The 15,593-nt window shown below is 41.7% G+C and overlaps 1 pseudogene; it reads left to right on the plus strand.

Annotated features, from left to right (window-relative positions):
• The first annotated feature begins 4,490 nt into the window (after nucleotides 1-4,490).
• LOC110321150 lies at nucleotides 4,491-4,959 on the plus strand (annotated as a pseudogene).
• The last annotated feature ends 10,634 nt before the right edge of the window (nucleotides 4,960-15,593 follow it).

Raw genomic sequence — 15,593 nt, forward strand, 5'->3', positions numbered from 1 at the left:
ATTATTATATATGGATATATCATCAGAGACTCAGAGGAATATAAAAGAAAAAGGTACAGTTATATGCCCAGACATTAGCATTGGTTGTAGCTGGCGGTGAGATTGGAGAACATTATTTCCTTATTTTGTGTTCTCTTATACATAACTTTGTAACACAAACAACAAAGACACTGCAAACATGAATCTGGCACAGGGTACTTCCCTGACTTAAGTACAAAAAAAGAAATTAAATTTAATATCTAAAGTTCTTGAAATATTTTATAGGTACACAGCATGGACCAAGTCTGTTTCAATAAATTACAAAGAGTACTTTTTGATTAATAATTTTCTTCCCATTATATTCTTTGCTAGTACTGAGGATTAAGATAAAGAGAAATAATTATTTCTTGAACAGAGATGTACATGTCTGTATTCTGTCACTATTACAAAATACCTGAGTTAACTAGCTTACAAAGAGAAAAGGTCTGTTTTGGCTCATGGCTCCCAGTTTGACTTTTGAGACAGAATCTCTCTTACTCTGTAGCTCAGGCTAGCATCTACCTTGCAATGATCCTCCTGCACCAGTCTCTCAATTACTGGGATTACAGACAGGAGCTATCACCTCCAGCTCTGGTTCATGCTTTCAGAGATTCCAGCCCTTGGGCAAGAAAAAAAAAAAAGCCATTGCTCAATCCTCATTGAGGCATGGCCATCATGCTCTATGGGCCTTCCATTAGCCCTGGTCTCTGAAACATCCCAAACATTAAAACACAACACCCTGGGGATCAAATCTTTAAGCAGTCAACTCTAACTCTAACAGAGTGTGACAGAAGATCAAGACAGCCTTACATCACCTTCAAGGGAAATTCAATTTTCCCTTCTTAATCCGCCACTTCCACCATTCTCACGTCTTGTGTGAGTCAAGATGTTTAAACCTCCAGAGAGGTTGGTCTCGGATTCCAAGAAGGCGCTGTCAGAAGTCCCTTGTGTCCAGCCTCGAGCACACCTGCTGAGCCTCTCACACTGTGGAGGAGATACTGGTCATGAGCTGGTGATGTCATAACCACCTTCCATGGTGAGAAACAATTAGCTACTTTAAATAAAATTTATTCTTCCATTCCCTGGACAGCTGTGAGCATTCAACTTTAAGTTGTTACATCACTCTGGACTTGATATTATTTAGAATGGACCACCCACGTTTCCAATGGGTCATTTAATTTATTCATTTTTCTCATTTTGTAAACATACATTGAAGGTTGACCACTTATCAGTCACAAAGTTTGTAGTTGAGGAATATTAAGTATAAGCAACATTGACTAGCCTTTGACACTAAAGGAATCCTAAAAACATTGCTTACATGATATAATAAATGCTATAATATTCAGTGAAGTATAACACACGTTCGTGGCAATGTGAGAGTCCATTTATGCAGAAGAGCATAGTGGGTGGGTGCAAAAACAATAGTTAAGTGTTGGGACACACTTAATACTTAGTCTATGTACTATGGACAGAGCTTATGCTTTCTTTGTGTCTCTACTTGGAAGACCTTCACCTACAATAACACCACTTTCTACATTCACACTCATTGCTCTTCTCACAGACAGTCAAAGAGTGAACTCAAGTGTAGAAACAGAGCATGCCCAGTTTATCTATTCTCTTTTATAGGAACCTATGCATATGATGCTTGCATTCAGCTCCCCACCCCCTATTTTTCTGCTGTGTAGGAAAAAATCCTTCATGTGTCTTTCTGCATCTAAGTTTATCAATAATCAAGGAGACAGTTTGATCTTTGCCTTTCAAGTTTGCTGTGGAAAAGGAAGAAGAGAGATGTTAAAATGAGCTACAAGGCCTAGGGAGATGATTCAGCAAATAAATAAAGCACTTCTTATACAAGGATGAGGACTGGAGTTTGGCTCCTCAGTCTCTACCTGGAAGGTGGAGATGCCTGGAGCAAGCTTGATAGCTAGAGTTGCTGAATTGTCGAGCCTTGGTTCAAGTGAGAGACCAACCTCAATAAGGTAGAGAGAGAGAGACTGGGGGAGACACCCAACATCAATCTCTGGTGTACACATGTTGCGGGGAAATATTAAAAAAAAAAACAGCATGTTCCCATGCTCGTGCAGTCAGCGTCGGTGGTCCAGCTGGCCATGCACTGGCAGGCAATGGCCGACCGGTTTTTATCTTGTGAAGACTCTGTCCCAGAGCACCTGAAACATCTCCAATGAGCTCGCTATTCCCACTGGGTGGTTGCTACTATACCAGCTCCATGTTTCAAATCCCCCACAGCCATTGTGGTGCACATCTGGCAAACCCACACTTTGCCGCCATACCTTTCTCTCTTGAACCCAGATGAGCTGCCACATGAAGGAAAACACAAACTTAGTTCAGAAACAATGGTAACTCAATCTCTGGGCCTTTAATCCTAGCACTTGGGAGGCAGAGGCAGGCGGATTTCTGAGTTCGAGGCCAGCCTGGTCTACAGAGTGAGTTCCAGGACAGCCAGGACAACACAGAGAAACCCTGTCTTGAAAAAAAACAAAATAAAAAACAAAAAACAAAAAAACAAAAACAAAAAGCAACTAAAACCTAATCTCATAAGCCTTATTACAATCCAGTTCCTCTGGTAGCAAATCCTTGAGGATCCGCCATAATACCGGAAACTCTAGCAGCTACAGCTTAGCCCTCTGCAGTCCCTGTTCCAAAAGGACCTCTCTCTTGCTTCCTCTCTTCCTCCCTCCAACCCAGAATCCCCGCCTACTCACCCAGTGATTGGTTCCTTTATTCATTAGGGGATTGGTTCACAAGAAGCCACCTGAGCACATGACTCATTCCTCATTCCAGACAGCCTCTCCTAGGAGAGCAAAATTAACATAAAATACAAACAGCACAGAGCCATCCACAACATACACACACATGATATTCACACACAAACACGCGCACACACACACACACACATGTAAAAACTAAAAATAAACAAAAAAGCATGTACAGTGTGATAATAGACCCTCAACATCTTGAGAACAAGAAATAAGGAACAAAATTAAAGACACGATACAAAGTTTGAGGGAGCACCATATATGGCAAACTGACAGGAAATGAATATGCATAAAAAAGAAATGGAGGGAACTGGAAAGATGGTTCAGTGATTTAGAGCACTTACTGCTCTTGAAGAAGACATAGGAATTTCAGTTGCAGGGAATCCAACATCATCTGGCTTCCTCAGACACCTGTATACAAATGGTATGAGTACAGACAAGAAGGCACATACATGTGCACATAAACACAAATAAACCATGGGCTTTTTTGTTAAAAAGGAGAGGGGGAAGAAGTGGAGAACATAGTTAAATGGAAGGTTGGAGACTGAATTAATTGAGGCTACCCAGAAGAATGGAGCCAATAGGACATGTACATGGATCTTAGAGATTTATTGTAAGGGATTGGTGAAGAAACTTACGACATCTGAAAAGTCCAACAATGTCTGCAGAGCTGGAACCCCAGGAATGTTGTGGCCTCATCCTGATCCAAATCCAAAGGCCAGGAAGCCAACGTTGATAAGTTCTCATCTGAATCCCGATGCCTAAGAGACCACAACACCAATTTCTCAGGGCAATAGAAGACAGATGTCCCTGATGATGCAGAAAGAGCAAACATGGTTTTCTTTCAGCTTTTTGTTCTACTTGGCCCTCAGTGGACTAGACAATACCTGATCATGTTGATAGCAGTGATATGTACCCCATCTGCTGATTTAACTGCTAATCTCTTCCAGAAATATCCTCACAGAGGCAGCCAGAACATTACCAGCTCTCTGGGTATCTCAAGGATTCTTCAAGTTGACAGGTACAATTATCCATCACAAAGAATATTTCTTGAGGATCTTGAAAGTTGGGGTAAGGTTTTTTAACTCATTTGTATTCAATACAGAGGTTCTGAGACCCTGTCACGACAAGGTATCTTATATTGAACTAACATTCCCAAAGAATATTAAAAGCAACTGTTTGAAAGTATCAGAGAATAAGTAATCAAAAGCAGACCAAACAAGGGGAGATTTGATCCTTGAGAAAGAATCCCGGAATCCTCTCTCACTTTCCCACTGGGGCTGTCTCCAGCCTCAACAAGATGTAAGTTAATCCATAGTCTTATTACACAAGTCTGCATGTAGAGGTTGATATTGCTATCATGGTTAAAATTGAGGGATGGAATCAATCCCTGAGAGAAGACAGCCACAAAGGGCTCTCTTGAAATGTGCATACAAAGTGATTAAGCCTTGACTGATTGATGAACTATTGCTCATGAGAGTGAGACCCCAGGTAACCAAGCAGGGAAATCAAGACACCCAGAATACCAAGTGATTCAAAATTGTAATCTACTCACTGTGACAAAATTTTAAGTTAGTAGTGCTTGATAAAAGTTTAAAGTTTTTGATAAATACCAGAAAAACCATGCTTTAAGATACATGCATGCTTTCTCTTCCGGTCCCAGGCACTGCGGGAGCCGCCCTTTACTGTACAGATATGGCCAAGTCCAAGAACCACACTATATACAACCAGTTCCGCAAATGGCACAGAAATAGCATCAAGAAACCCCCGGTCACAAAGATATGAATTTCCTAAGGGGGTTGACCCCAAGTTCCTGAGGAACATGTGCTTTGCCAAGAAGCACAAGAAAGGCCTGAAGAAGATGCAAGCCAACAATGCAAAGGCAGTGAGTGCACACGCAGAGGCCATCAAGGCCCTTGTGAAGTCTCAGGCCATCGAGCCCAAGATACCAAAGGGCCCCAGCCGCAAACTCAGCCATCTGGTTTCCAACGCTCACCCCAAGCTTGGGAAGCAGATTCGAAGCTACATGGCCAAGGGTCACAAGCTCTGCCAACCAAAGCCCAAGGTTCAAACCAAAGCAGAGGCCAAAGCTCCAGCTAAGGCCCAGCCTTCAGCTCCAGCCCAGACTCCCAAAAGTGCCCAGGCCCCTGTGAAGTCCCCATAGAAAAGACTCCTGCCAGCATGAAGACAGAGTGCTGTGACACACCTCCCCCCACACTGTTTGCAGATGACCAGTGTCCTATGCTGTTTAAACGCAGGCAAGATCTGTTATAAAAAAAAAAAAAGATACATACATACATACATACATACATACATACTATACATACAAGTAGTCATGATTTTTTTCTAGGTTTGCGGGGAAATGAATATGATTCAAGATTCATTAACTCTAAACTGGAACAAAACAACACACTGTAGACTGACAAAATCCATAGTTCGACCACCACATTCAGTATGTAAAGAAATACTCAGTGTGTAAATCAGCCCCAAGAACAAAAATGTGGTCTACAGCCAAAGGAAAATTAGGTAAAAGAAACAGATTCATGTCTGGTATGCAGACGGAGTAATTAGATAACATAATCTAAAATGTGAAACATCTGCTGAGGAAATTATATAAAAATTAATGAAACAGGTGAGAGGAGTGATTTCAGAAAGGAAACCATAAAGGTGCCAAAATGGAAACCTTAGAACAGAAAATAATGCAATATTTTATATTTAAAAAATAATTTTAATTAGCAGTATAGTAGACACGAGCTTTAGACAATCCAATAAAATGACAGTCTGAAACAGAGAGAAAAAAAATCCTTCAAGTCAGGTAAAACTTCCACAGCAACAGGGTATTATCACACTGTCTAAAATGTGTGTATGTGCCTGGGTGTGTATGTGATTGTGACTGTGTGTGTGCCTGTGCATCTGAGTGTATATCTATGTGTTTGTCTGCACTTTTGAGTGTGTGTCTCCCTGTGTGTTTGTCTGTGCTTTTGAGTGTGTGTATCTGTGTGTGTGAGTCTGTGTGTCTCTGTTAGTGTATCTGTGCCTCTGAGTGTGTGGGTCTCCTTGTGTCTTTGTGAGTGTATCTGTGTGTGTCTGTGCCTCTGAGTGTGTGTGTCTGTCCTTCTTTGTGTGTCTGTGCCTCTGAGTGTGTATGTCTGTGTGTGTCTCTCTCTATGTCTGCGTGTGCATCTGTGTGTGTGTGTGATTTATTGGAGATGGGGCTGTGGGTATGGGCACACCCATTCATGGGAAGGTCAGAAGACAAGACAACTTCTAGGAATCTATTCTCTGCTTGTGCCCTGTTTGAGGCTGGAGGTCTCTCTTGTTTCTACCTTGTGTTTCCAGGCTAATTAGCCTTTAGACTTCTGGGTGATTCTCTTATATTCACTTCCCATCGTGTCACAGGATAATTGAGATAACAAACTGGCATCGCTGCATCTGGCTTTGCTTTAATGTTGGTTCTGGGGATCAAGCTAAGGTCATCAAGTTTCTGGAAGGAAAGAAGGAAGGAAGAAAGGAAGGGAGGGAGGGAGGGAGGGAAAAGGGAGGGAGAGATGGAAGAAGGGAGGGAGAGAGGGAGGAAGGGAGGGAATGAAGGAGGGAGGGAGAAGGAAGGCAAGGAAAGGAAGAAAGGAGGAAGAAAAGAGAACAAATAATTTAATGTAATATGCTATTGTTAAAGTTTTCTAAGTTTGATTTAAAAAAAAAATCAACTGAAAGCATAAAGAACTTCAGCAAGATAAATACCACCCAAGTCTAGCTGGTGCCTACACAGCGCCTTCACCATTACATGCTATAGTGTATTTGGCACTGGAAAGCACTCTGCGTGCTAACAAAGGAGAAATATAAACATCACCCTAACCACAAACTCTGTGATCTACAGTGGTGTCCCACCTGCAAGATATGCTAGGGCAAGGGTGGTGACACAAAGTGACCAAGCAATGTCTGATTTGACTTAAGGCCCACTCTGTGAGATAGAGCCCACATATGACATTGCTTGAGTGACCAAGAACTGAGACCTAGACTAAACCAGGCAACTAGAGTAAAACTGAATACTACTATTTTTTTTAAATGTATCAATAAAATGACTCCTAATGATATTCTGCTATACTCATAGATCAGTGCCTTGCTCAGTCATCATCAGAGAAGCTTCCTCCTGCAGCAGACGGAAACAGTACAGAGACCCACAGCCAAACAATATGCTGAAAATGAGAGACCTTGGAAAACTCAGCTCTAGATGGAACGTCTCCACCACATCCTTCTCCTTAGGTCTCAGGGAACTCTGAAAAAGAGGAGCTGGAAATGTAAGAGCCAGAGAAGATAGAGAACACAAAGATAAAAAATAAGACCTTCTGAATTGGCAGGACTGATGCACATATGAACTCACAGAGAATGAATCAGCATGCAAGGGACCTTCATGGGTCCGCACCAGGTGAGGTTCTAGAGCTGAAAGAAGTGGACACATGCCCCTATCCCTAACACAGAAACGATCTCCAACTGATAATCACTTGCAAAAGAGAATTTATTTTCTCCAAGGAGTCTCACTGGGGAAACAAATTCTTTTAAGATAAATATCACAAAACCCAGAGGCAGTTAAAACATCTGACAGGAAGTGTGAGGGATACAAAGATGCTTCACACTCAGCAAGGGAAAGGTGAGACACCGTCTGACTCCCTACCAGAGTGATAGAAGACAGAAGATGGAAGGCAGCTATTGCTTGAATCTCTTCTCAGTGGAACATCCTCCCAAAGGTTTAAAACATACATTATCATGACTGGGAAGTTAGCACACAACCATCATCGGACAGTGTGGGGACACACTGGGAATCTCTTCTTGAGAGGCAGAGACAGCAAAATCCATGTGGCACGGTGGCCAGTCAGTCTAGCTCTCTTGGATGGCTCCTGAGGGACAGTTCCTGAGGTTGGTCTCACACACACATGCACATGTGTATATGGGTGCCAAAATACATACATATAGGTGTTCACATACATGCAAATACTACACATCCCCCAACACATTTAAGTCATCTTTTTATGTACTGTCTTTTTGTCATGGTTTATTTGTTTTTATTTTATGTGCATTAGTGTTTTGCCTGCATATATGACTGTATGTGGATATTCAATCCCCCAGAACTGGAGTTACAGACAGTTGTGAGCTGCCATGTGGGTGCTGGGAATTGAACTCAGGTCCTCTGGAAGAGCATCCAAGTTCTCTTAACTGCTGAGCCATCTCTCCAACTCCTAATATATTTTCTTAAGCAAGAAAAACACTTACCACCAACAAATCAATATTTTGTTTAACTTTTTTTCCCCAGCACGTCACATTCATTCAGGGTCACTGCAGCATAAATCTAATTCACAGTCAAACAGGATGAGACCATGCTTTGATTCAATATACATGTTAACTTATGTATCACGGGACATTAAATCATGGCAAGCAAGCATTGTCTTTTCTATCGAGATACTGTAGTAATATAAAGCCAAAGACAGACATGATGCTAGACAGATTTTTAAAAATATTTTTTCTTCCTTCCCAAAGATTCATAGCAGAAGCCACACATTGTGAAGATGCTCCAGGAGGGTGGAGAACGCTTTGGGCTAGCCACTGACTGAACTCTTGGTAGAATTTGAAACACTCTATGTGACTGAAGTTAGTTAGAATTAGTTTCTCTCAGGTATAAGAGCTAAATTTTTGTTCTTCTTGCTCTTGGGTTATGTTAAAACAAACATGCACAAGTGCATGAATGTACATACATATCTTTAGTTTTACATATCTACAGAAATAAATTTACATATGGCATTGTCCCCAACATTCAATATTAGTTTTAACAGTTGGCTTAGAAGTTAATTTGACAATTAATATTTTAAGTGTTGAGGGGTCATATTCAAATTGTTTCTGAGATAGGACCTTACCACGTGGCCTAAGCTATGCTGCCGGGGCCAGCTGAAGTTTCGTTTCTACAGAAAGGAATGAGGACTAAAAATGTAGATCAAGTGAAAGGCTATTTTTTTTTCTTTTCTTAAAAACATTAAAGTCTATTAAATGTTTAAAGAAAAATTATAATATTTTGAGATTTGTAATATTTTAGGAGCATAGAAACAGGATAAAGATACAGGGATTATAGATGGATTAATAATTGGAAATCACTGCAAAATATTGGACAGGGAAATGGAATTGACAGAAGAATGAGATTAAGCTTATTTTTGGTTTTGGCGCGTGTGTGTGTGTGTGTGTGTGTGTGTGTGTGTGTGTGTGTGTTCCCCCCCCCCCCCCGAATAGTCTCCTATAGCCCAGATAGTCTCAAATTTGTTATGTGGCCCAGGATAACTTTAAACTTCTGATCCCCCTGTCTCCACTTGCTGAGTTCTGAGATTATAGGTGTGAGCCAGCAAGCTTGTTTTGTGGAGGACTGGGCAAGTACTCTGGAAAGAGCAACATTTGCAGCCTAAACTGTCTCTGAAGAGTCACCCTTCAGCAGGACTTGGGACATAAGAGAAGGAGCAACTGATGTACTGAGGAAGCGTCAGTATGTCAGTACTGAGGAAACTGGTCAAGGAAAATAAGTGGCTTTAAACAGTACCTCAGTTTTTGGAGATGGGTAACAAAGAACGTATTCCTATCATTAAGGAAATAGGGACTCTAATGGCCAGAGCTGCTATGGGAAGATAGTGGTCAGTCCACATGTGCACCTACTGAGCATGAGGTGTAGATGCGGGCAGAGATTGGTGGCAGCAGTTCAGAACAAGGCTGCCTCTACTCATAAAATCCCGGTGCCTGTCCTCAAAAAGTTATAGTGTTTATGTGACTTGTTTTCAGTGTATGCTGTGTGATTTGTAGGAAATGTTCTAACATACACAACCTGTTGGAAAGAGAAGTTCAAGCAAGCAATGTTAAAAAAAGACTTTGTAGAACAGTGTCTCAGGAAGTCTTTTAGTCCAGCCACCCGTCACTGAGCAAAAGGCCAAGACCGAAGGACCACGGGCTCTGAGCATCCAGCCAGACACCCATCACCTGCTGCACTCTGGAGATAGGTGGCATAGGGTGGTTTGAATAAGCTTGGCCCAGGAAGTAGTACTATTAGGGGCCGTGGCCTTGTTGGAGTAGGTGTAGCCATGTTGGAGTAAGTGTGTGAATGTGGGGGTGGGCTTTGAGACCTGTCTCCTAGTTGCCTGAAAGACAGTCTTCTGTTGGCTTTCTGATCAAGATGCAGAACTCTCAGCTCCTCCAGTGTCATGCCTGCCTGGATGCGGTCATGCTTCCTGCCATTATGATAATGGACTAAACCACTGAACCTGTAAACCAGCCCGTTAAGTGGTGTCCTTTGTAGGAGTTGCCTTGGTTATGGTGTCTCATCACAGAGATGGAAACCGTAACTAAGTCATGGGGTGCTGCCAATTATTCCTTAGTTGCTAGATCATCTCTAACCTCCTTTTTGCTACAGTCTTTGATGCCTTTATGTAAGGCAATTTCAGCAAAGAACAAGCCTCTGCCCCACTTCCCAGCCCCCTCTCTGCTAATTATGCAACTGACACATATAGTTAGCCATGAGAAATTCTACTAGATCAGTTTGCCTACTTCATATCTACTTAAATTTTCATTCATCTACCCTAATAACTTCCCTGGAACATGCTCCAATTAAACCCAGTTGTGAAAGAAATAAAGCAATTTTTTAAAGATTTTCTTCCATGCTCCATTCTTTAACACTGTCACACATTTGGGGACCTATTATGAAGGCAACCCCTGCATGGGCATTATCATATTCTGCCCCTCCAGGTTCCACTCAATGCTCCCACTCTTTGCTCTTTGCCCTCTTAATTTTGAAAACCCAAGTTCCTTGTGATCAGTAGCATCAGTGAAGATATGGAAGAAAACAAATTCATTGACTTAATTGAAAAATCATGCCATTTACAAACATTATCCTCTGCCAGAACATTTGAATTGTAGTTTCTTTTTAAGACCTATTTGTGTGTGTGTGTGTGTGTGTGTGTGTGTGTGTGTGTGTGTGTGTGTGTAGAAGTTAGGCCTGGTTCTTCCTCCCAGTCCCATGTTGCTAGAAATAAGACTCAGACTCGAAATATATTTAAAAACACCTTGGCCATAACGCTAGGCTCTCCTTGGACTAGACCATAACTTAAAATCACCCCTTTATTCTAATCCACATTCTGCCATGTGACTGATTACCTGTGCTCAGGTACCACAGTCCATCTAGTCACATCTTCCGGTGAATCTCCCACTCCTGTCTCTATCCCAGAACTTGATCTGCCTCTCAGATGTCCCACCTTCTATTTTACCCTTTCATATAGCCATAGGCTTTTAAATTGACAAGTGATACATCCATACAATACTCAAGATATTCTCTCTACATGTGTGGGGTGGTGGTGGTGGTGGTGGTGGTGGTGGTGGTGGTGGTGGGGTGTATGTGTGTGTAGTGTATGTGTGTTGTGTGTGTGTGATGTGTGTATAGTGTGGGTTTTTTTGTTTTTTGTTTTTGTTTTTTTGTTGGTTTGGGTGTGTGTGTGTGTGTGTGTGTGTGTGTGTGTGTGTGTGTGTGTGATATGTGGATGGATATCCAATTAGAGAGCAACAGGGCCCCTGGAGCTGGAGTTGCAGACAGTTGTAAGCTGCCTGACATGGGTATGAGGAACTGAACTTGAGTCCTTGATAAAGCAACAGGTGGTCTTAACCATTGAGCGCACTCTCCAGCTCCTGAAGTCATTTTTAAGCTTTGCTATGTGCTCTAGACCAGACAACAAAAGAGGAAGGGAAAGCTCGTCCTCTATCTTGGTCTGCAGTGTATAATGCTAGAAACTAACCTTTGTTACCCATGCTAGTGCATTCATTTCATGAAGTACTGTTTCCTATTTCAGGATGAAATCCGAACATGAAACCATGAAATCGTAGCATTCTCATTTCCCATACGCAAAACCTACCTAGACTGCTCTATTTGCCTTAATTATTCACTTGTATCCCTGCTGGCCTCTCTTGAGTGAACTGGTATTTTAACGCTTATTCCTTTCCTCTTCCTCCGCCTCCTCTTCCTTTCTTCATCTCTCTCTCTCCCTTCCTTTCCCCATATTCCCCCACTCCCTCCATCTGTCAGACTATATTTGCCTTTAATCATTAAAAGAACCAAATCGAGTCAAAAGCTAAAAAATTATCTAAACTTCCTATCCCCATTCTAGTACAACTTGAGAGTTTCACTACGTAACTGTGTGAGAGTTAAAAGTTAAGAGCAGGGTATCTTAGAGTCATTTTATGGTCTGCAGAGTAACTCCTCATTGCATGGATTGCTTTCGAAAATTGGAATGCCCTTTAATTCATCAAAACCCATTCCAGTTAATAAAAGCCATCTCTCATCTCAGCCCTTCCCTGATGTTCCATGGACATTTTGGTCAGTGTCACACACTTCACACTCCGCTTTCAAGCATTCCCAACTTGCCCCTGGGTCTAAAGGCTCTTCCAGTGAGATCTCGAGTTCCTAGAGCTAAGCAAACCATGCCATAGATCTTAACACACCATAGAGCTCAAGGCAGATAGAACTGAGCAACACAAGGGGCGGGATTCTTCACCCTCAGAAGAACTCTGCGTGCTTCTTCAATAGCTTAGCCTCCTTTCAATACAAAGTATCAAAACTCGAATCTAGTCAGTGAGGGACTGTCACATTCTTTCACTCACAGGATAGTGATGCGTTATACAGGTATAATTGGGGTCCTAACTTGGGCTTCTTAATTGCAGTAGTAAAATAATTTAAGAATAGACTCAAACAAAAGCCCAGAATAGACCATTTTATTATATTCAAAAGAGAAACTCCAGGGTAGGCAAGCTGTAAACTTCAGCTGCTGCCCAGAGAAAGATAATGGAGAAGAAAACTGTTTAAAGTATTGTAAAGGTCGGGCACATGGCAGATAAGCAACTACATGGCCAGGAGGGAAGCTTTAAAAGCAGAGTAAGAAAGCCTAAAATGTTGGGGGTGGGGGAGAAATCCCAAAGTGCCAAGGAAAGCATGGTTAGACACGAGATAGGAAGGTGATGAGATATATGTCTTTCTAAGGAAATCAAAAGAGCAGGCAGATTCATGGGTCATGGTCCGGGGACAGGGATACTGGGAAGGAAAAGTACAGTGTTTCAGTAAAGGACTAATTTTTCCACCTATCTTCTTAGTATGGCTGGAGGTGAGCGGGTCTTTCTGGGAATGATCGCTTGCCCAAAGTGATTGAACGAGCCCAACCGGGATATTAGGTTTATACCCAGGCCAGAGATTTTACTCTCTTGAGCAGATTTTACTCTAATGATAGTGTCAGACTATCTTTTATGTTTGTTTGCATGGTTCAAGACACAGTAAAAGACACAGTTCCTGGGGTCCAATAACACAGATGAGAAACAAAGAAATTATAGAATCAAGAAATTACCAAATTTTTCCAAGAATGAAGAAAACAATGATAGAAAATGCTAGAAAAGACTCATTGACCTACTTAATCTTCATCAATGACCTACTTAATCTCCATCACTGACCTACTTAATCTCCATCATTGCAATAATCAGTTTGTGTTTTGTTATATGAAGCAGGCAGAAGCATTGCAATCAACACAGTGAAAGTAAATGTATCTGACTTATATAAAGAGAGCATCTTTTCATGTGTTTATATATATATAAAAATATCAGAATTTAAATTATAATATATTGAGTACCTGAACGACACCTATGAATAAGAAAATAAAGAGTGCCTATTGATGGTACGATTTAAACATCAGCGTTACACATTGAGGGAAAAAGTAATTGCATGTAGCCAAGACAATTTTCACGGCTGACAAACACATTATATTCCTTTATCTTTGAGCTGGTTTACTTTATGTGTTTATCTAAAACAGAGTCACAACAGGCCAAAGGGAACAAAAAAAATACCGAGTGTGTTCTCTCCCCGCGCCTCCCATCCTTGGGGAATCAGATCTGAACACGCTGATGAAAGCTATCTGGCCTTTGTCGCTGCTGGGAATCAGCATGAAGGTGTTGATGGATTCCACAGAGCCTGGTCACAGGCTGAAATCAGATGGAAAGTGGGCAACGCCTAACACAGAACTCTAGGCGAGGAACAGCAATGCTAGCAGCGCAAGTCATTACCTCGCTTACATTAATGTGTTCATTTTAATAAAATCTTGGGGACAGAATAGAATCTGAAAAACCAATGGATTTTTCAAGTCTTGTGTTACATCTCTTGCTAGAGTGAAGTACCAAGAGTTGCCTTGTTCTTCTTTTATCAGCTCTCTATTCTCTCCAGTCAATTCATTTTTCAAGCATCTATACAGAGAAGAATCCCCAGCCCACCTATCTGTGAGCTCAGCCCCTGTTCCTATCACTCCTGGCCCCAACTCTGCTTCCATTTAGACTGTGCTACAATGCCCTAAGAACAGATCTCCAAATCTCCCTAGCTTCAAATAATTAGCACTATGAAAAGTCTACCAAGAGACTCTTCCAGACAGACTTCTTTCATCTGCCCTTTTCAAAACAATTGCCACTGGAAAGAAAAGTCAAGTCAGGAAACAATGTTTCTCTCCAGAGGCCACAGATCACTTGCCGCTCCCATTTCATTGGCTAAAGCCCCACTAACCCACAAGCAGCCTGGCTCATCCCATTCTCATCTGTATCCAGGTGGATACAAGTCTGGCTCCGTACGCTTCCCTGTTCTTTGTGACGCCTTTCACCTAAGGGAACAGAGATTTTGTTCTCCTCCCTTCTCATCAAAATATAAACGTTGTCAGGTTAGGAACCTTGTCTGTTTTGCTCATTGCTGAACCCACAGATCTGAGAACCCAGATTCCTGGTGAATTCTTGGTGGGTGAGCAAATAACCATGCAGGAAATGGATCATACAGCAAATGTCAAGTGCGAGGGCTGAAGGGAGTCAGCTATGAACACAGTGAGGGAGGCAAGTGAGACCAGAACTGTGGCTGAGCAGAGGGTTTTCATAGCCTCCCAGCGGCTTTTGTGACTTAAGGTAATCCGACAACCCTTGACCCTGCTACCACCCCTATGAGACATTAAACATCTGGAGTCTTAAATGTAATTTTCTCATGCGATTCAAGTGTTTTCAGAACCACATTTTCAGGTCATGGCCACTAAACATGATGTTAATCTTAGCCTTTACCATGGGGTGAGAAGCTGAAGATGTGCACTGCGGACCATCCAAAGGTCACATTGAGTGGAGAAAAGAAGAAGACAGAAGACAAAGAGAATCCCCTCGTGAAATGCCTCAGCCCCTAAGCAGTAATTTGAAGGCGTCTCTGTCCTGCCTCCTCACCTCCCACCCCTATCCCTCTTCACCCAGGAATTAGAAAAGTATTATTATTATTATTATTTTACTTATAGAACTACCTCCCTTTTTCCTTTTGTGAATACTTATGAAAAGTAAGAAGGGAGTCAACCCTGCTTTTACGACTGTGTGTCTTATTATGCAATGGTATATAACTAAATAAGAGACCATGGTAAAGGTCTCCAAGGTGAAAATATCTAGAATAAAGAATTGTTATGACCAAAATAACACTGGCAACTGGTAGCTATTTCCTATTACAGATTAGACCAAACCAGGGACTCTCCTCTATAGCTAATAATTTGATCTGGTTACATAATGAGTGTTTCTTTTCTTTGGCCTGAAGTTGAACTTGTATACAGAGGGGCTGCCAAGCCTATTTTCCCTGGAATGAAATGCTGTTTTTCAGTTGTATCACCCATGGGGCTCTAATTCAGATGGAAATGTTCAAAAAAAATCAAATGTCTGTACTTCCTTGAACCTAGCTGGAGGTAGCTCAGG

The sequence above is a fragment of the Mus pahari genome, chromosome 5, assembly GCF_900095145.1.
Source record: "Mus pahari chromosome 5, PAHARI_EIJ_v1.1, whole genome shotgun sequence".
In the NCBI taxonomy this organism is placed as follows: Eukaryota; Metazoa; Chordata; class Mammalia; order Rodentia; family Muridae; genus Mus; species Mus pahari.